The 21,170-nt window shown below is 42.9% G+C and overlaps 1 protein-coding gene across 2 annotated transcripts in view; it reads right to left on the bottom strand.

The window, feature by feature from the left end:
- Nucleotides 1-21,170, bottom strand: part of RORA (RAR related orphan receptor A) — a 610,113-nt gene that overhangs the window by 228,069 nt on the left and 360,874 nt on the right. The gene's annotated exons all lie outside the window — the stretch shown is intronic.

Genomic DNA, 21,170 nt, shown 5'->3' with positions numbered 1-21,170 from the left:
CTGTGGCACCTTATAGGCTAACAGGTGCCACAGGACTTCTTGTTGTTTTTGAAGATACAGACTAACTTGGCTACCTGTCTAATGAATATATAGCTCTGCTGAGGCCCTAACAAAGGCTCTGGCGTGTTGCATGCACAGTTCAGTTTGCAAGTTTAACTGTAATGAGATGCTCTCTATGTGGAAAAGTATTGGCACAGAGGAAATCGATGACAACAGTATAGGATCTTGGGACTGGCAATTGCTGTCCAGTACACACATGCATTTTCCTCCACAAGGTGCCACGTTGTACTGGTTTTACATAGCTTCTGCCTCCCCTGAATATCATTCAATCCCCTCCTTGCCCTCTTCCTGAATGTCCCAGGTTTTTACCTGTCTCTTTTTCTACCATGGGACTTTTAAGATGACTAAGCAGTTAATATAAAGATCATCAGTAATGATACAGTGATGCTGTGGGGAAATTTACTCAGAAGAAAGCCAGGTCTCTCTCTCAGACTCATGGAGTCTGATGCCATGTGATTTTTTTGTTTTGTTTTGTTTTGTTTTGTTGACACTTGTTTTTGTGTCTTGATTCTGTGACAACTTTTGTGAAATAGGTCTCATTTCTTAACTCTGGACATGCTGCTTATCTGTGATCTGTCACCACTTCCTCTGCTGTAAATACCCGCGGAGGACATTTAGCTGGATTTCAACTGTTGCCTGTTTCTCCAACAAGATTCATCACGTAATACGGAGCCTCGCTCAGTAAAGCACCACAAGGTCCCGCTTTAGTTTTGGTTTCACGTAGTAGGCTGTGGGCTTAGGAGCAGTAGCAAGATCTAAGGAGCTGGGATGTTACTGTGGGGATACGACTGAGTTGTAGCAACAACAGTTTGCATTTTGGGAGGCTCCTTCAAGGAAAAGAATCTCTTGTGTCACAGAAGGTTTGGTGAAATGCTGTTCTTACTGTTCTGATGAAGCGGGTCTTTGCCCATGAAAGCTTAATCTCCAGTAAACCTGTTAGTTTATAAGGACTTCTTGTTGTTCTCATTATGTCTCTCTCCTGCACTCAGACATAGGAGTGATGGCACAGATGGCCCAAGCAATGAATTCATTGCTTTTTGCTGTGGGGTATTTTTTAGGATGAGGCGTATTAATGTTGAGCAAAAGGAGGCAGGACATACGTGATGCTGCAGTGCAGATATAGAAAGAGGACAAAGAGGTTCAGTGTGGCAGTACTGACTGTTCAGAACATTTCCAATCAAACCTCCAGATTAACTGGTCTCTCTTGTCACCTCTCACTCTGTTTAATTTGCCAGGCAGGTTATGCCAAGGGAGCAGACATGCTCCACAGCTGCTTTCCAGTACCTGTGCTAAGCCACACCCACTTCCCGTGCATTCCCAAATCTGAGATTTTTCTACAAATTTTCAAGGTAAAAGCAAGGGACCACTTGCGTGTACCAAACACCTCTCCTGTATTGAGGATGCCCAAAAATGATGGTCTGGCCTTGAGCAGGGCTGCTCACCTCACTGCAGCCTGAGCAGCTCTCCCTTACCTGCTTCTGCATGGGTAGGGCAGTGAGCTGGGTCTAGCACCGGAGAAAGAGATCTCAAATAGGGGGTAGCGCTTCTTATGTCACACTTATGCACAGGAAAAAATGCTGTCTGGGCCATAATCTGCCTCCTGGACCAAATACTTGAGGGTTAATTTCAACTATTGCCAAGGTACAGTGGCCAACCAGATCTGAAGCATTTCGCTATGGTGCAGGAGTGAACAAAGTAGGGGTGGAACCTCTGCTGAGTCCCCAAGAGCACAGAGATTTCATTTGGGACATGAGTGTTCAGCACCTGGCAGGATCTGGCCCAAACTGCAGGTGGATGGAGAAGGAAACATGAGCAGAAGTGTTCACTCCCAGTGAACTCAAGCTTGCAGGCTCTTATTGAAAATGCCACGCTGGCTTCAATGCGTGTTAGGAAAGACTATCAGTTTGAGCAAGCATCAGAAGGATTGGGCCCCAGAAGTGCTGCAGCCCAGTTCCTACCTGAGCACTCTATTATAGCAGTTACCCTTTGTTCTACAGAATGTTCCCTTCTGCGACTTCTGTGGGCTCCCAAGCCTGGGATGTGATTAGAGTGGATGATTACGCTTACATAACAGCATCCAATTAATTTGCAGCACAGCACAACAGCAGAGGAAATTGTTTGAGTTCTCAAATCTCACCCTCCCCGGTTTATTTTAGTGACATCAAGGGATTAAGGCAAACTGGGTCAGTAGAGCACTGCTGGGAAAACAACCAAAACATCAGCCCTGACCTTGTAAACGAAAGTGAGAGACAGCAAATAGAGAAAAGAGTTTGTACCAGGTTCTATTAAAAGAGCCATCAGGATGAATCAGTCTCCTGAACACACATTTCCATTTGAAAGCGCTGAGGTGATGGCTGGGCAAAATAAACTGTACTAAAGCTTTCAGTGGAACAGAGTTCCTCTTTCCTGCTGTGTTAAGTGAGTCAAGGATTCAGAGCACAGACATCAGTGGAGGTTTTGGTTTTGTTATGAAGTGGAGAAGGCCTCAAGTTTTAGATTCATATAACAGTTTCCATTACTTTTAATGGGGATAGGATGGGCCTCTTACATCTTCAAACTCAGGTGTAGAAAACATCTTGCACCAGGCTAGGTGCATGTGAGAAATATTTTAAGAGCTTGCAGGCTTGAGTATGCTTCCTAACTGGGGATTTTTTTAAAATTTTTGTGCATGTGCCTGTAAACTTCACTTCACACACATGGATTCTCGGAAGAGACAGCCAGCTTCACAGCAGAACAGCAAAATAATCTCTCGAGAACTCAGGACAGCATTTGGTGTACATCAAAAGATGAACTCTATAGCCACCACTTAACAGATCTATGAAAGCAACAGATTGTTCCAGATTAAACAGGGCTGCAGTGAGCTGGTTGGTTTGCAAACACTGCTGAACTCTGCATACCCAGGGAAGTGAATAAATATCAACTCCTCAGTTAGAAAAGAGAGAGATGCTTCTTAAAAGGACACTTGCAGGCCCTATTTGGACAGAGTTAAATTTGGACCAACCCATTTTGAAATTTGTAAATGACTCCTTCCTCTAGCCACAAACAGTGATTCCTCCTGCCCCAGAATCTCCCTTCCTCTGCCAAGTTTTTCAATAGATCTCAAATTCACATAACACTATTAGTTTAACAACTTAAGCATGAGGGCACCTCAACCCATCAAAACAGCATTGTTTGTGCCCGGCCAACTTCATGAACTGAGGCCAGCACAATGCTGGGATAGCGTAGCATGTGCTAGGATGGTACTGCTGTGGATTGTACAGAAGGAATGAGAGTATGTGTGTTTGGGAGAAAGGACTCTGAAACAGTCGGCATTTAAAAAAGAAATCTAAGCATTTAGGATTTGGCAGAGGCCAATTATGACAAGTCAAACATTTTTCTCCTGAAAAATATGCCCTATAAATAATTCAGATGCATTTCACACATTACATAGGCTTTCACTCTTTGGAGTCAAATTCAGCTTTGGCTTAAGTGGCACAGCCCTCTAGGGAGCTGAACACCAATTATACCAAGGGGTTTGGGGATCAACTAGTATTGCACCTCGTTATTATAAGGCTGTGTTTGGTCCACTGTGTTGAGTCAGCATATGTCAATGGGCCCAACACACATCAATGGACGTAAGGCCCACAGTTCCTCTCCCCCTCTTGACCCTCTAACAGCAAATCAAAATGCCTAATAGCAACTCTCCATCTAAGAATCTTATCAGAGGATCATGAATATGAAGAGCAGAGCTCATCCAGAATGTATACTGTTCTGATTTTCCCTCTAACATATATTAAGGGAAAATAATGTGTTACACCACTTGGATTAGCATTACCTCAATTTTGAATCTTTGATATTTTAACTTTTAAATTTTTATTAAAAATTTCTAGTTTTTACTTTTCTATGATGTGGGGGTTTTGGGCAGAGGGAGAAGGTTCAGAGATGGCGATAAATGGAAATATTTGGGCTAGGGATCTTAGACTGTTAATTGCACTAGCATAATTTATACAATCCTTTATTCTGGGTGTATGCTAAGATGTCCCTTGCAGCTTAGAAATTCTATCAGTGTCTTGTCCTAGCAGCAGTCAGTGAAGCATTAACATCTTTGATACCAAGGTGCTACACAGTATAGCCTAAAATCAAGACTATCAAAACTGACTAGTTGTTTTTCAGTGCCTAAATTTCTGGGTTCCAAAATAGAGCCAATGTAAAGTGCTCCCCCTTTGTTAAATCAGGCCTGTTCAAGATGTCATTGGTTGGACATTGCATTACTGAGGCAACCCAAATTATTAGGCTTTTTACAAAATCATGGGCTTAGACTTGCAAAATCCTTGATATACAACTGTTTGGCCTGCAGATCTTCTGGGCTCTTTCATCTTTGCTTGCAACGTGTGTAGGATTCTTGCCACACGTCTGCATTAGTCTTACAGACCACAATATTTTACTGCTTAAACTTGAAGAAAAGATTACCGTGCACTCTTTTCTTCTTCAGGCTCATTAACACTAGCACTAGGGCTCCCTTGACTCAAAGCAAGTCAAAGGTCAATGCTGGTGCTACCACTTTACCAATTAATACAGCACTAAAAGAAACCAAGCCCCAAATAATACCCTGAATCAATAGCAGCTACTATTCCCACAAGTAACTAATCAGCAAGCTCTCTTTCTAATAGCATTAAATATCGGTCTTTCAGGCTTGGAGATCACATTTAGTAGGCACATTTAGGTCCTACGCAAAAAAAAAAATCCTAGTTATCCTTACTCAGATCATTCCACAGACTGTCACTGCTCTCAGTTATTTGAGTGATGCCTAGAAAAGTGACACCCATATGATACAATGGAGGGCAAATTGTTTGCATTTCAATTTATTTAATGCAGTGCACCTGGAATATATGCCTGCGGATTTGGCTGGTAACTAGCCGGGAGACTTGAAGAATGCTAGCATGAAAGCTCCAGGATATCTTAAAAGATGAAAAAAGGGAAATGTAGAGTTTTGAACATCAGATGATAAAAAGACCCATTTTCTTCTTGCACACACTCTCAAGATTTGGGGGAGGCTAAAATTCGGATTGGCAATACCAGGTACTAGAATACACCTGGCTGTATTGTGTATTCCTTGACACAGCCCCTTCTCCAAATTACAAAGAGATTATTTTTTTACTCATTCGTGTGTGTGCACGCATGCACACCTGTGAGATATGACCATCTGTAAAACAATCTGTTGGTAAACAGCCTTAGAAACCCAAATGACAGGAAACAGGACCAAGAGAGCAGTTCTCCTGGTTAGCTGTCTTACTAGCCTGTGGAAAGAAGAATGTTGGCATAACCCCTATGAGGATGATTTAAAGACAGGTACGGGTCTTCCAGCCCAATGTACCATCGTCCCTCCCACCCCTTAGCAACATTCCCACTATTTTGCGTAACTGAGGATTAGCCAAAATTGTGCTTCTATCCCTTTGGAGGAAAGTCAGATAATCTCGGGAAATGCCTGTAGCGTCGTATGCATGGGTGGGCAGAATTGAAAGACCGCAGTTTTCCACAAGGTATCTTGGCCCAGTATTTTCATCAGGGTTGCACACATTGCTTTAACTCCTTACACACTCATCTGGTTTCCAAAAAACAAGCAGCTGTCCTGCAGTACCATAAAGACTAACGAATGCATTTATTAGGTAATGAGCTTTCACGGATAAGACCCACTTCCTCGGATTTGGAGTGGATAATTAGAATCCAGGGTTTATATAGGAGGAAAGAAGGGAAGGAAGGAGGAGGGTGAAGGGAGGGGTCACTAACAGATCCAGTGGAACAAGTAAATTAGGTAGTATGTGTGTCATTCCTGCAACTATCAAAGGTGGGAAAATTGCTCTTGTAATGCATAAGATAATTGAGATCTCTGCTAAGCCTGAGGTTAAATGTGTCAAACTAGCAAATGATTCCAATTCAGATGTTTTCCTCTATAAACTTGCAGTAAAATCCTTTTGTAGAAGAACGGCTACTTTTAAATCCTTTATTGAATGTTCTTGGAGGTTGAAGTGTTGCCCTATGGGTTTATGTGTATTCCTGTTCCTGATGTCACATTTATGTCCATTCATCCTTTGGCACAGGAACTGTCCAGTTTGTCCTGGCTTGTAATTATATACTTCAGATCTGAATATCTGATGAAGTGGGTCTTACCCATAAAAGCTCATTACATAATAAATACATTTGTTCATCTTTAAGGTGCTTGTTGTGAAGCTACAGACTAACACAGCTAACCTTTTGTTTGCAGGTAGCCTTCAAATGCTTAGTAGCAACTGTTGTAAGCTTGTCCAGCATCTATGTCTTTCCTTTCTGAGTAAGATGAGGGAGTCAGAACTGTTGAGTTCTGGCCATACTTCTGTCCTGAATTGCTGTGACAAAATTCACTTGGATTTGGGCCTCAGATTCCAACCTATGTTATAGTGATGATAATACTCTTCTCATTGCATTGTAAAGCACAGTCCAATTGGTCTGCAAAATACTCTGAGATCCCCGGAGAAGGTGTTATACAAACATCTGCATACGAAGCCATTTCACTGATCATAGCACCATGACATTCCTATCATAGTACAAAACTCTGCCAGCACAAAAGCATAGTTACAGCACATGACTAACAGAGGCAGAGATTTCACAAATCTGAAATCAGGACCTTAGTCTTGAATTCCTTGTATAAACCCACTGACTCCAACCGGAATGATGCCTTGGGCACGACTGCAAAAAAACAAAACAAAAAACAACAAAACCAAACAAAAAAAACCAACAACAGCAACAACAAACACAAATTGAGAAAGACACTGCTAACATATTTTACTGAATCCTAATCTGACTAGTGATACTTTGTAAAAACATCTTAAAATAGAAAGAAAGCAAGGATGTGGCATTTTAAACTACTTTAAAAACAATTGCACAAGAACATGCCCAGTCACAGGGCTTGATACTGTACATACAGCTCCAACCAATCTCCCAGCGCCTTCAGAGGGTATTTGCTTGAGTAGGAGTGAAACAGTGGTCCCTTAATGTGAGCATAGAATACTGCATATTGCCACTGTAAGGTTCAGTTTATTTATTTCCTCAGACAATCCAAGCCCAATGAACCTAATGAATGACATTTCATTGGAAGTATTATCTATTTATAATAATAATACATCTTGTTTTATTCCATAGTTCCTGCAATTTCTCTAACAGCTGACCCAAGATTATGTCTCCAAAATAGACAATACTAGTGTGTTGTAAATTGCTGCTGTTCCTTCTCTCTCTGTTAACGAGTTTAGAAAATGACATTCAAGGTGCAGTTTTGCCAATTAGAGCTGCAGCTCCCTGATTCTTGAAGGGCATTGCTATGCCTAATTGTTCACATAGACATTTTAAGTCCTCGTTGTCTGCTTCCTGTGCTGTAAATCTATTACTCTTCACAGACAGGCATACAATTGGTAAACAACATAAAATCTACACCCAAAGAGGTGAAAGCAGCGAGTTCCAGACTCCATAGGATTTTGCCCACAGGATTTCCTGTCCCAAGTCTTTGAACAATAGTGGAAAAAATGAATGTACCTCATCAAACTGCTCACAATTAAACCTTATAGCAATCTTCCAAGTAATTGAACAGTGGGCAGTGAAAGCAGGAGGCAGAAGGATTTCAGAGCCACGTACTGTACTGGTTTTGAAGATTAACGAAACAGTTTCATAAAATTTTACGTACAGACAGGGAGAAAGAAAAATGCAACATTTTGCTATGTTGCTGCCTACATTTTGTAAGATAAACCCAGTTGTGCTTTCCTTTCAAAATGTAACACCTCTGAGCACACAGGCTCATTCTAACAGACAGTGGGAGCTCTGGGTAGGCAGCCCTGAGACCAGCACTTGGGACATTCTGCCAGTGGATGCCAGCTACTTGTTTCAACAAAGACCATTACAATTTGCAGTGGGAGCATGTCACTGACCATCTGGCCGTTTACCCTGATTTTTCCATAACTAGTGAGATGCTAGGCACTCCCTTAACCCACTGGCCAAACTCCCATTGGACCTAGTGTACATGACTAGCTAATAAACATGTAAAACATTTCTATTGCTTACTGTGAAGAGATGCTTGTATAGGGTGGGAAGGGAAAAGTGGAGAAGTAAGCTGCCTATACCATCTTCTCCTCTTCCTCTCTCATCCCTAGCCCTTGGGCATCGGCATAGCTCAGGGTAGGACTTCACCAGGAACAACACTTTGTAAAAAAAGAACTCTAAATACTAGAGAGATAAGAGCACATCCAGGTGCCTGGGGAATAGCAGAGACAGAGCAATCATTTTTTCTGGAAGACTGTCTCAGGTGTGTCTGGTTGGGCATGCAATGTCAGACAAGTGGAAACGCTTTCCTGGAAGCAGGGGTGTCTAGGAACTCAGAATCATTCCAGTTTCACTAACTATGTGAAACTAATGAGGAGCACACAAATAATGGGCGATGAGCAGGCTACAGAGTTGACACAGCACCTGGAATACCTAGTTCTTGCTCAAAATGCTGCTGCTGAGCCTTCCTTCATTAGTTAGCATCTAACCAGAGTTCCAATTTTTTCCACCTTTCCCCTCACAGCCCCAAGCTCCCTCTGACCTGTGTTTTCTCAGCTCTTGAGCTTTTTAATTTTCTGCTGCCTACCTGCTGGCAATGGAACTGCTGCACGACCAGCAGGCTTGGTCTGCTACTCCCACTGTGACTGACACTTTATTAAGAAGGGGTGGTGGGTGTCTCTCATTACGCTTCCAATGAGTGAAAGCACCTCAGAACTCATTTAACTTGCTCTCACTGGGGAAGACTTGCTGTACCGCCAAGAAGTTCACTTTTCTGCTGCCTGTAGCAAAAAAGAAAAAAAAATCTTTTTTGTTTTAACATTAATAAGGTGAGAGAATAGAGAATTTCCAAAAGAAATTAAGAAATGCATAAGATAGATGCTAGTGTGAAGGATCCCTGTGAGCAAGTATGGAATCCAATTCAAAGAGACAGTAAGTATCCATGCCAAAAAAGACGAGCAGGGCCAAAAAGAACACCACAGGCAAAGGAGAATAATAAAGCCTGTGCCTAGTGCAGAGGGTTAAGCAAGTCTCTGGACCCATTTAAACTTTTTTCCTTGTTTATGAAAGTTATCTGTGGCAATAGATGTGAAACTCCTTGAAGTAAAAGGAGAGGAAATAATTTTGATTCCCAGGCTGAAAAGGTCAACTAGATTCAGAAATGTACATCAAGAATAGAAACCTAATTAGAGATCACACTGCAGTGGCTAAAAGGGATTAAGCTCACAAAGCTTTTATTTGAAAAAAAATATTTTTGCAATACTTTCCTTGAATTACTAATTGATTTACTAATATGGATCTCACTTTACAAGGCTCTGCTGTACCTTTTTACCTGACTTAAGCTACTGCATCTCAGTTTCCATCCCCGTTACATTAGCTACTATATACCTAAAAAGCAATATATACCTTTTTATTACCTCACTTCTTTTTATTTTACACTCACCAGCAATCCTGTTAAAACAAGGGTGACACATTTTATTTTGCATCCAATGACGTGGTACCTCCACAGAGATTATAAAAGCCAAAAGACTAAGCCCATATGTCATGCCCAGAACTGGATTTATACCCCTAAGCACAGCATCAGCAGCCCCAACCCCACTCCCTGCCTACAGCTGACCTGTCTGTTGCACACAGATTGAGAGACGTAAGGATGCTCTTAGAACACCAGCACCCCTTGGCAAGTGCCTCTGTGCCTAGTTGTAAATCCAGGATCAAAGCCCCCCAGGAATGAAGGTCAAGGCAAGTACTTATTACCACACAGGTAAAGGTTTTCCAGCAAGGTGCTTCAGTCAGCTAATCATATTAGTAGCACAGATTAGGATCAATGCCAATCCTTATTTAAGGGCCAAAATGTATTTTCTTACTTACAAGAAGAGCCTCATTTAACTTTGTGGATGTTCTATTTTCTTTTTACAGTATATAGGAGTACATGTTGTGCTCAGAAGAGATACAGACCAAAAGCATAAAGAACTACTAGCACATAGGCAATAAGCCTCACTGACTAGCCTGGGCAGCTGTTAACGCAAGCTTCTCAATACAGTTGTGCCAAGACACTCAAAAGCTGGACAGTCATTGAACCGGGGGCAAAAAATGGAATTAGGAAGAGGTCAACAAACACAGTTATGAACCCAGATTCATGCAGTATTTGAATGACTGCTACATACAACTCTGCTGCAAAGTGAACTATTTTCCAAACAATATTTTGCATCGTGTTTATTTTACCTTATGGAGTTGGGACAGCATTTTTTGTTTCGCTTCTTGTGCACTTAACACTGAACACAAAATTAAACCCGGTGCTGATCCAAGTGCTCCCCTCCCGCCTTCCCCCAACCTTCTAAAAATAATTCAGCAGAACAATCCATCATCAACAAATTCCCCTTGAAAGACTGAAATTATGTGAGTGGCAAAGATACAGGTCAGATGTTTGGGATGTATACTATGGACTACAGCCAGTAATTGTTAGTACCTGTGAAGAAATCACTTCCTAGGTTTCCCTAGTACACAGCTGTTGCTAGGGAGAATTATTAGCATATGGACTGAGGTGGAGATCTTAGCTACATTATTTACTTGTCTGTGACATTTAACTTAAAAAATTGTTCCAGAATTAGTTATCCTTGGCTTGATCAGTGCAGTTTATTAAACAGGGATATTAAAACTTTGAATGCAAGCTACTCTAAACCGTCTTGCTGTCATTTCAAAGGGCTTCCTACTGTCATACTGAAATGCCCAGATATGCAGACTGCTGTGAAATATGTAGGCGATGCCTGCTGACTGATTTTCAGATGATGAGGAAGCATGTGAAAGCATCAAAGTTTCCTGTGTGGATGTGTGTACATTAATGCCCAGCCTTTGAGAAATCTAGACGTTTTATTGTAACTCGTTGTTTAATAGATTGCAAGACTTCACACACTGAACCCTAGTTCAGAAACATCCTGCTCTCGAAAGGTGTCTTACAGATTCTAACTTTGAGATTCTTAACAGAATGACTGCTGTGAGAAAACAGCATTTGAAGACTGACTTAATGCCTCTCCCTCAATTTGTCATCTTCCCTGTTGCTGCTCACCTGTATTGTACTATGACTGAAGTACCAGGGTACCCCAGCTATCAGTTCCATTTGGTAGGAGGAAGGGATGAAAAAAGGAAGGAGGGCTTTCGACACTACGCCAGAGCTTTGCCACCCTCGATGGTTAGTCCAGCCTTACTTCTCATAAACAAAAGAGACAAATAAAAATGTCATTTTTAAATCAACCCTGCTGCTCTGAATGAGAATAGAAAGGCGAGAATACTTGGGCTTGGTCTGATGGTGATTGCAGATGCTCAGGTGATGAAGGCAATTAAAGTGCCTAGACATATGTTTCATGTCTTAAACCACTTTAGACAATTTTCTTAGTTGAAAACTTGGGCTCGCATCTCCCATTTCATTTAAGGTGTTGTGCTTCATCCTTCAGACCCCAGGAAAGTAAGAGATTTTGGTAAATGCATATGGCAGGTCCATACATAGGGGAGATGCACTCCCCGAAATCAGAGTTCTTTCTCTGCTGTGCTGTGCAGGGACAGCCTGTGGGTCGTGATGGGAGAATCAAAGGTACCCTGAGAGCTGTAGTTCTCTGGCCAGCTCCCTGCATACAGATCTGGCCCTGGACCATGAAAGAGACTACATTTCCCAGCATGCCCTGGACTGCTAGTGACAGGAAAGTGAGGGGAAGAAAAAGGAAGCTGTGAGACCCCCTGAACAACACTTGCTGTGCATGGAGAGGGCTGCTGGAAGAGGGTGGTGCTGTGATTGGAGAACATGGGTGCTCAGGGCCCAGATTTCACACACAGAAGACTGAGGTATTTTGGAATACTGGTGTTCACTTACAGTGTTACAAGAAGATCCCAGAAGGTAATTTCTAGAAAATCTTTATTACTATATGCATTTTAGTGTGTTCTAACAAAATCATTTTACCAATATCTGTTCCCACTCAGATTTTCCATCAACCTCTCTTATGCACACTCATAGCATGTCTATTTTTGAACTCCTTTATATTTTAAAAAATTGTGCTCCACATTTACAAAACAAACAACTCTCCACAGAAATTCCTGCCCATGGGCCTGCCTCAGTATAGTCCCATTGGCTTCAGCTGGATTACTCATGTGCATATAATGAAGAATCAGCTGAAGAATCTTGCTGAACGGAATGCACAGATGGGAGGCCTTGTTAAGTTGAACAGGTGCACCTGTACAGGTGCAGAGTGTGTTTCAAGATGTGCTGTACCGTGAGTGCTGAGTGGTACCCATTCCCTTTGCTGTAAGGTATGCAGCATGAATAGATGCATCTGCAGCGATCTGCTGAACCCTCATCCAACATGCGGAAAGTGGAGCTTGCCTTGGACTATGTCTACTTCTCACAAAGAGCAGGAGCACCCCAGTCCTGTGCTGCTTCACCCCTCATCCCTATCAGCAGTGAGTGGACCCACAATGAAGTGAGCATCCTTATGTACTGAACAGGCTCATGGGGAAAAAAGTATGTAAACACATATTCTGCATTTGCTAGTGTAAATAAATACCCATCTGGGTGAATCATAGGCTCAGACTGACAACAGTATTTCATAAGTGCCAAAACGCAAGCTTGATTTCATGACAGCTCACAGTTCTCATTTTGCTCTGAGAGAACTGACAGGAGAATGGGCCCCTGCTTGCATCGCTTTGGATTCAATCATAACAAACACATTTAGCAATCTGATTTGATTGTTCATTTGGTATCCTCTTCAGGCCTTTCAGTCTGAGCAGTTCACAAAATCAGTCACCGCCTTGTTTATTCTAGGCCCCGTTCCCAACTCTTTTGTAGCTCTCTTCTGGTCCTTCCATACAGTCACTACATTGATTTATCACAAACACCACTCATCACACTTTCCTGACACTTATTTCCACTTCCCGGCACTTTTCTTGCTGCTTTCATTTTTTTCCTGTGTGAGCTGATTCCCTAGTTGCTCTTCTACTAAATTATGCTCTATTATTTCCACAGCCTGAAGAATTCACAGCTGAAGCATTATTTCTGAGCTTAATTTGTATTCCTGGCATGTGCTATAATCTGTTTGAGTTCTATCTGAAGCCAAGATGCTGACACAGCACCAGTTTTCTTTCAGATTTTGACTGGGTGGAAGTGTAGTTTACTAAGGGCACAGGAATAAGAACGCTGTTATCTACCGAACATGCACGCGCGCGCACACACACACACTCACACACACTTACTTTCCAGTAGCTTTTTTTTTTTTTGCACAGTGTCATTACTTCTGAACAGAAATGATAAGTCCGTGGCTATGTCTACACTGCAGATGGAAGTTAGCCTTCCAGCCTGGGGAGACAGACACACTTTAGTATGAGCCCTGCTAAAATTAGCAGTGTGGACATCACAGCCTAAAGAGTCTGAGCAGCTATGTCCACACTGCTAATTGTAGCCTGTTTGCGTGAGCCCCAAGAATGGACAACCCACTCTTGAGATTCCCCCCGCAAGCAGATCAACGTACAAGGCTGACGTACACGAGAAGGCTCCAATGCTTCACAGCACCATATTGTAAAATCTTGTAACACTACAGTGTTATAGAGGCAGTAGTTGTGTCCCCCCCCCCAGCTTGTATTATTAATTCCAAAGTAGGCTGTATCACACTTGGTTCCTTGGTTCAGTTCCTTTCTCTCTCAAGTAACCATGCTCTTCTATGGCTAAGTTACAGTGGACACAACTCACTACTAGCATGATGAATGCCCTTCCAGTAACACCAAGGGTTTCAAAAGCAACCAAAACCTAACCCCCTAGATCCAAACTCCTTTGCATTTTAAGGGAAGTCCAAAATCCAAGTCAGATCTCAATTTTGCAAGAGGCCCTAATCGCTGAACCAACCCTGGAGAATAGAGTGCTCACATTTTTGTACCAGATCTTCACTTTCTGGGGTGGAATTATAAAATCTCCAATTTTTGTGACAATCTTCTTAATTTTGCCCCAAATGAGAACACACAATAACAAGCTGGACAAGAGAACATTGCATATTAATTTTTTATGTACACAGACTGCTAAAAATTAAAATCCCTGGCAAACATTTACATTTAGTATATTAGAGAAATAGTTCATAAGGCACTGTTACTATTCACTGTAAATTGTTTCATGCAAACTGATAATTAAAGAAGCAACTATTTTATAATTAAGTAACAATTAATACAGCGAAAAACCTGGGACGCTCTAGAGCTTAACCCACAGCAACAATAAAAAGTGATATAAAGTAGACCATTTTCAGAAATCACCTAGGTATACAAACTATTCTTACCTTGCAAATTTCTGCATAGAATGTGGTGTCAAGCTAAGGAGATATAGTCAAGGGAGCTGCCATCCTTATCTCAAAAGACCAAGGTATATGTTTCAAAGCAGGAGACTGCATTAGTTTAAAAGAAGAAACAGGCTGGTTTTCTGGCTCCCAGATGCTTTCCAGTAAAGCCTGAAAAGGTTACTAAATGACAAATCAGTGTTATAGATATCCTGAAAGCGGGACTGCTTCTCCATAACAAATATGTTCCAAAACTTCAGTGACAAATCACTTAGCAAGACTGGTCTGGAGACTACCAGTTAGCAGTTACTGTCTTGTGTGTTGAATAGTAATAGAGAGGTAGTCACGTTAGTCTGTATTCTAACAAAACAAACCAGCAGTCATGTAGCACTTTAAAGACTAACAAAGTAATTTATTAGGAAAGCTCATCACCTAATAAATTACTTTGTTAGTTTTTAAAGTACTACATGACTGCTGGTTTGTTTTGCTACTGTCTGTTTCCCATTATGTGGTTGAGGTTTGAGAAATTCAAAAGTCTTTCTCAACTTGAACCACAAGCAGTTATTTGTACCTGCCATAGTGATGGAAAGCTCATTAGTTCAGTATGTCACAAAGTGTCCTTCAAACAGGGGAAAATCCTGGGTCATGTGTACCACGTGTTGAAGGTGTACGTCTTTCTAAATATACAGGTGCTCAATCCTCTGATGCAGAGCTTCCTTGTTACATCTCATATGGCCTAATATAAAGGGTTCTCAAAGAACAGAGAACAGGGAAGTTTCCATCATTTGAAGGAACAGTAACTCACTGGCTATAGTCTTGTGGAAGGCTTTACAGAGGTATTGGCAAGGGTTTGCCTTAGAAGGTCAGAGCCAGGATATTCAGGACTACACGTCCGGAACTCATTTTTTCATTCACATGATGTAACATTCCCTCAGTTTGGAGACACCTGAGTCTCACCTTCATGCACAATCTTCAAAAACAAATCCTCAGAAGAAAGAATTCCTTGTTCTTGGAGCTGGCAGGACTTGAACTGGAGGAGTAAGGTGGCTGTTTAACCTCCTTCTCCACTCCCCATCCCTAGGGTGACCAGCCATCCTGATTTGGGCAGGACGATCCCAACTTATTTTTTAAAAGGGATGCATTGTCCAGTATTTAGGCCCTCAGGGGCTGGGCCTGGTGCTGGGAGCTACCAAGGCCACTGCTTTCCCAGGGTTCCAGGCTGAGAGTGACCATGGCTGCTGCTTCCCTGGGGCTCTAGGTGGGGATCTCCCAAGGCTGCTGCTTCTCTGGGGCTCTGGGCTGGGAGCGCCCATGGCTGCCACTTCCCTGGGGCTATAGGCAGGGATCTCCCAAGGGTGCTGCTTCCCCAGGGCTCCAGACTGGGAGTGCCTGTGATTGTCACTTCTCTGGGACACCGGGTGGGGAGCACCTGCAGCTGCCACTTCCCTGGGGCTGAACTGTGGGGCACCAGCTCCCCAGGACTTGGTGCAGCCAGGATGAGCCCCACCCCCATATCTCTGTGTCCCATATTTGGGACAAGGAGATATGGTCGCTCTACCTATCTCCAACCATAGGTTGTCCTCTGATACAAGTTAGAGGATCCAAATGTATGCTTTAGCTTTGGGCTAGTGACACGAGGAACACCAGGGCCATGCAAGCTGGGGATTCCCAGAGAATGACAAGCAGTTGCTATGCTCCCTACAACAGGGGCCTGCTCAGCTCTATGCCACAGGAAATCCGCCGCCCCCGCCCCCAGTTGGGGCACTCCTAGTTGTAGCAGTTGTATTGCCGCTCTCTGCTGACTGAGTGGTGCAAAGAGTGTGTGTCAGGGCCAAGGATGCAGCCCAAAGCATCCTGAACCCTTTACCACATTTTGTAGAATCTTAATTCATTTTCTTTGCCAATTCATACAAACGCGCTCCTGATATGCCACGTTACCAGTTGTCTGCTTGCTCACAGACCTGTATAGACTGAGCAGAGGAGTTTGTATCACAGGGTATTACATGGCAATGGCGCCGATAAGACATTACTTAACACATGTATTAGCAAAACGTCAGTTTAAGAGACCCCGATTTAATGGACTTCAGAAATAACGGCCTCTGTCTGCCAGGCCCCTCGCCGAATAAACACTGGTGACTCATCAGATCTGCCAAGGCTGGAGTGGCTGGGCCTGGAGAAGCTGCCACCACAGAGCCAGAGGAGCTGCTGGAACGGCTGCGGCCACCAGGGATGGAGGAGCCCCAGTGCTGTGCACCCCAAGAGCCATGGGCGCTGGAAGGAGCCAGGCTGGCGTGCAGCTCCTCTCCCAGTGATTGGTAGAGGGATGTGGAGGTGTGAAGGGAAGAATGGTACAGGAAGGGAGAAGGGGAGTAGGGAGGCAGAGGACAGGAGTTGGTGACAGGCTGGGAAGGTCAGTGCATCGTCATATAGTGTAACCATTTGGATTCAATGGACCTTTGGCATTAACAGACACAACTTTCCCCCATTAGTCCATTAAATAGGGGGTTTATTATACTGTGATTGTGTTTTAACTACACTTTACACTGGTATGTAGTCATGTAGTCAGTTACTATGTATATAATAGTGACAGAGAGATAGCCGTGTCTGTATTCTATCAAAACAACAAAGAAATCGTGTAGCACTTTAAAGACTAACAAAATAATTTATTAGGTGATGAGCTTTCATGGGACAGACCCACTTCTTCAGACCACAGCCATACCAGAGCAGACTCAATATATAAAGCACAGAAAAGGTTGACAAATCAGAAAAATTGTTATCAGGGTTGGCAAATCATGAAGAAATCAGACTATGAACAGGAGGCAGCCACACAACTTTCCATCACCATATTTTACAGACCTCTCTCCTCTGATCCCACTTTGGAATTCCAAAAGAAACTACAGCATCTACTTAAAAAACTACCTGCTTCTACTCGGGACCTTATTCACTCAGACACACCATCTGAGTCCCAACCTGGATTATTCTATTTACTTCTCAAAATTTACAAACCTGGAAACCCCGGATGCCCTATCATTTCGGGTATTGGCATCCTTACTTCCGGACTGTCCAGCTATGTAAACTCCCTCCTCAAACCCTTCACCACCAGCACTCCCAGTTACCTCCGAAATACCACTTCCTGAGGAAATTACAAAACATCGGAAAACCTCTTGATAACACCATCCTTGCCACAATGGATATAGAGGCTCTCTACACTAATATTCCATGTGAAGATGGACTACAAGCAATAAGGAACACCATCCCTGATGTTACCACAGCTAATCTGGTGTCTGACCTCTGTAACTTTGATCTCACCCACACTTATTTCTGATTTGGGGACAACTTATACCTCCAGATTAGTGGCATTGCTATGGGCACCCGCATGGCCCCACAATATGTTAATATCTTTATGGCTGACTTGGAACAACTATTCCTAGCTCTCATCCCCTACTACCCTCTTTTTCTTACAATACATTGATGACATCTTTATGAATTCCACAGAGACTTTAACTATCTGCACCCCACCAACAATTTATGCCTTGACCAGTCCACACGAGAGATACATTTCCTGACACTACAGCACAAATCACTAATGGCCTAATCAATATCACTCTCTACTGTAAACCCACTGACTGCTACACTTACCGACATGCTTCTAGATTCCATCCTGTACATACAACACGATCTATCATTTACTCTCAAGCCCTGAGATACAAATGCATCTGCTCCGATCACACTGACAGAGACCAAGAACTACAAGATCTGTACCAAACATTCATAAACCTGAATTACCCACTGGGAAAAGTAAAAAAGCAAATTGTCAGGGCCAGACAAATACCCAGAAACCAACTACTCCAAGATAGGCCCAAAAAAGCCAATAACATAACACCACTTGACATTACTTGCACCCCCAACTCAAACCACTGCAACGCATCATTAAAGACCTACAACCTATTCTAAATCATGATGCCACACTCCAGATGGGCCTAGGTGACAGGCCTGTTCTTTCCTATAGACAACCTCCCAACCTCATGAGGATTCTCATAGCAACCCCAGGCTACACCACAATGATACTAATCCTAGAACTTTCCTTTGCAATAAGCCCCTTTGCCAGCTTTGTCCACATGTCTATTCTGAAGATATCATCACTAACCTAACCACATTAATTACAGAATCACAGGCACATTCTCCTGTTCCTCAACTAACATCATGTATGCCATCATGTGCCAACAATGCCCAAACACCATATATATAGGACAGACTGCAAACACTCTTCGACAAAGAATGAATGAACATAGAACAGACAAAAAAAAAACCTCTCTAAATACACAAATCCATCAGCCAGCACTTTAATGGAGTGGGCCATTCTGTTAAAGACCTGAGAGTTTGTGTTCTACTGAAAAAGGACTTTAACAACCGTTTACAGAGGGAATGCTCAGAGCTAGCTGTTCAAATTTGACATAGTAACATGTGGTTTGAACAGGGACAGCAATTACCTGACCCATTATAAAGGATTCTTTTACATACTTTGATGTTTTCTCTAACTCTTAACTCCCCCTTCACTCCACCCCCACCCCTCTGCTCTTCTGATTTGCCAACCTTGATAACAATTTTTCTGATTTGTCAACCTTGATAACAATTTTTGGACCTTTGTTCTTTATATATTGAATCTGTTCTGGTAAGGCTACGATCTGAAGAAGTGGGTCTGCCCCACAAAAGCTCATCACCCAATAAATTATTTTGTTAGTCTTGAAAGTGCTACATGACTGCTTTTTTGTTTTTATGTATATAATAATAGTTGTCTTTTTAAATCTCTGGGTCTTGGCCATATTGACAAATTACTAAAGGGATATAAACAGTGCCTCCAGCTCTTACAATTTTGCTGTCAGTCCCACAGTTGAGTTTTTAAAAAATCCCCATGAATTTAAGTTCTACCTTCAGCATACAAGGTTTTGCTCTTCTCTGAAATGGCCACTGTATCCCACAGCTTTTAAATGGATTAAAGCCACAAGCTCTTTTCTGCAAAAGGCACAGGTGGCCTGTCCCTTTAAAATTCATTAGTTCAAGCAAGGTTCCAGTGGAACTGAAACTTGGTTGCCCGTATGGAAGTTGGTGGCCATGTGTGGTTGATGGCCATGGAAGCTGGCGGCCACACGGGGAAAAGAGAATGTTGAGGTGCCATGAATGAGTTTGGTGAGGGGGTAAGGTGTAATGTGGGGAAACAGGGCAAGAATCTCGGAGTAATGCAGGAATCAAGGAGCATATTGAGGAGGTGGCATGGGACTGGTGCAGCAGAAGTCGGACTGTGGGGTGGTAGAGACAGAGAGTGTGAGGGACTGGTGCACTGGTAAAAGGGCAGGAGACATGGGGGTCAAAAGAATGTAAGTGGATAGGGCGTGAGAAAGTAAGCAGGGAGAACAGGAGTGGGGTATTGGCTTAGCTAGGGAGGACAGTATAAAAGGATTGAATAACAGATTCCCTATACCCCACGGACACATGAGAGGGAGAGGAAGGATACTATGGTTGACCTGGAAGGCTTGCACTTATCTGTGTACATTTAAGGTTGAATTGGGCAGTATTACCGTACCGTAAAGAGGTCCCAGTCACAGAGTATGCCTCTTCTGTGGTAGATGCTGTGCAAACACAGCATATAAGCCCACTCACATGGTGGGGATGTGTGACTGCCCCTTAAAAGGAGGAAAAATCCCAGAAAACTAGTGAAAACCAGTCTGAATGGATTTGGAGGGTTTTAGCTATTAACTTTTGAATGTTTGGGGTCAGCAATATTGTGCACATTACTTCAGCGCTGAAGTTTCAGAGGGGTGGCCATGTTAGTCTGTATCTGCAAAAGCAGTGAGAAGTCCTGTGGCACCTCATAAGCTAGCAGATTTTTTGGAGCATAAACTTCCATGGGCAAAGATCCACTTTGTTTAAGGACTTCTTGTTGTTTTTGTTGTTTCAGTGCTGAAAATTCATCTTTGATTCAGAGTATCCCAGAGTTTCAATTGTTGCTTGAACTGCTTTGGCCAGGAGACTTTTATTTCTCCTGTTCGTATTTCTGGGTCTTAAATGATCTCTGTACTTTCAGTTCTGCTCCTAACCAAGATCAGGAAGTGCAGTGGCAGCAAAAATTAAACCAACTTTATCGCAGCTCAAAAAAGGTTTGAGTTAGTCCAGTACCACCTCAGGTGAAATCAAATCAACAGGTTTATTCATTTGTTGGTCTATGGATACATGAGCTCTTCTAATACACACGTCGGCCTAAATGAATGCATCTTTACTTGAGTTCATTGAAGTCTTTTGATATGCAGTAAAAGCTGAGTTATCTGCCCCATACCAACCAGAAAGCTGTATGAACCACTATTTTTGATCTTCACTGAAAGTCTGGTTTAGAATTTTGTTAGTGTGGGCCACCAGCCTTCCTGCCTGGCTCCCTGGAGGCAGCAACATGTCCCAGCTTTTCTGAGCAAAAGAAATGGCTCAAGGGGGCTCTATGAACTCAACCTGCTCCAAGCGCTGCCTCTACAGCTCTATTGCTGCTTATAGAGGCCAATGGGAACTGCAGGCAGAGGCAGCATGCAGAGCCACCCAGCCATGCCACCTACTAGGAGCAGCAGGGCATGTTGCCTCTTTCAGGGAATCACCTGAGGTGAGCACCGTACAGATTCTGCACCCCAAAACCACACCACACCCGTGCCCCAAACCGCTGCCCCAAGTCCAAACCCTGCACCCATCTACTACGCTACAAATCCTCAGTCCCAATCTGAGAGCCCCCTC

The sequence above is a fragment of the Carettochelys insculpta genome, chromosome 12 (assembly GCF_033958435.1).
Source record: "Carettochelys insculpta isolate YL-2023 chromosome 12, ASM3395843v1, whole genome shotgun sequence".
In the NCBI taxonomy this organism is placed as follows: Eukaryota; Metazoa; Chordata; order Testudines; family Carettochelyidae; genus Carettochelys; species Carettochelys insculpta.
The sequence above is the reverse complement of the archived record's forward strand: the minus strand, read 5'-3'. Positions and strand labels throughout refer to the sequence as shown.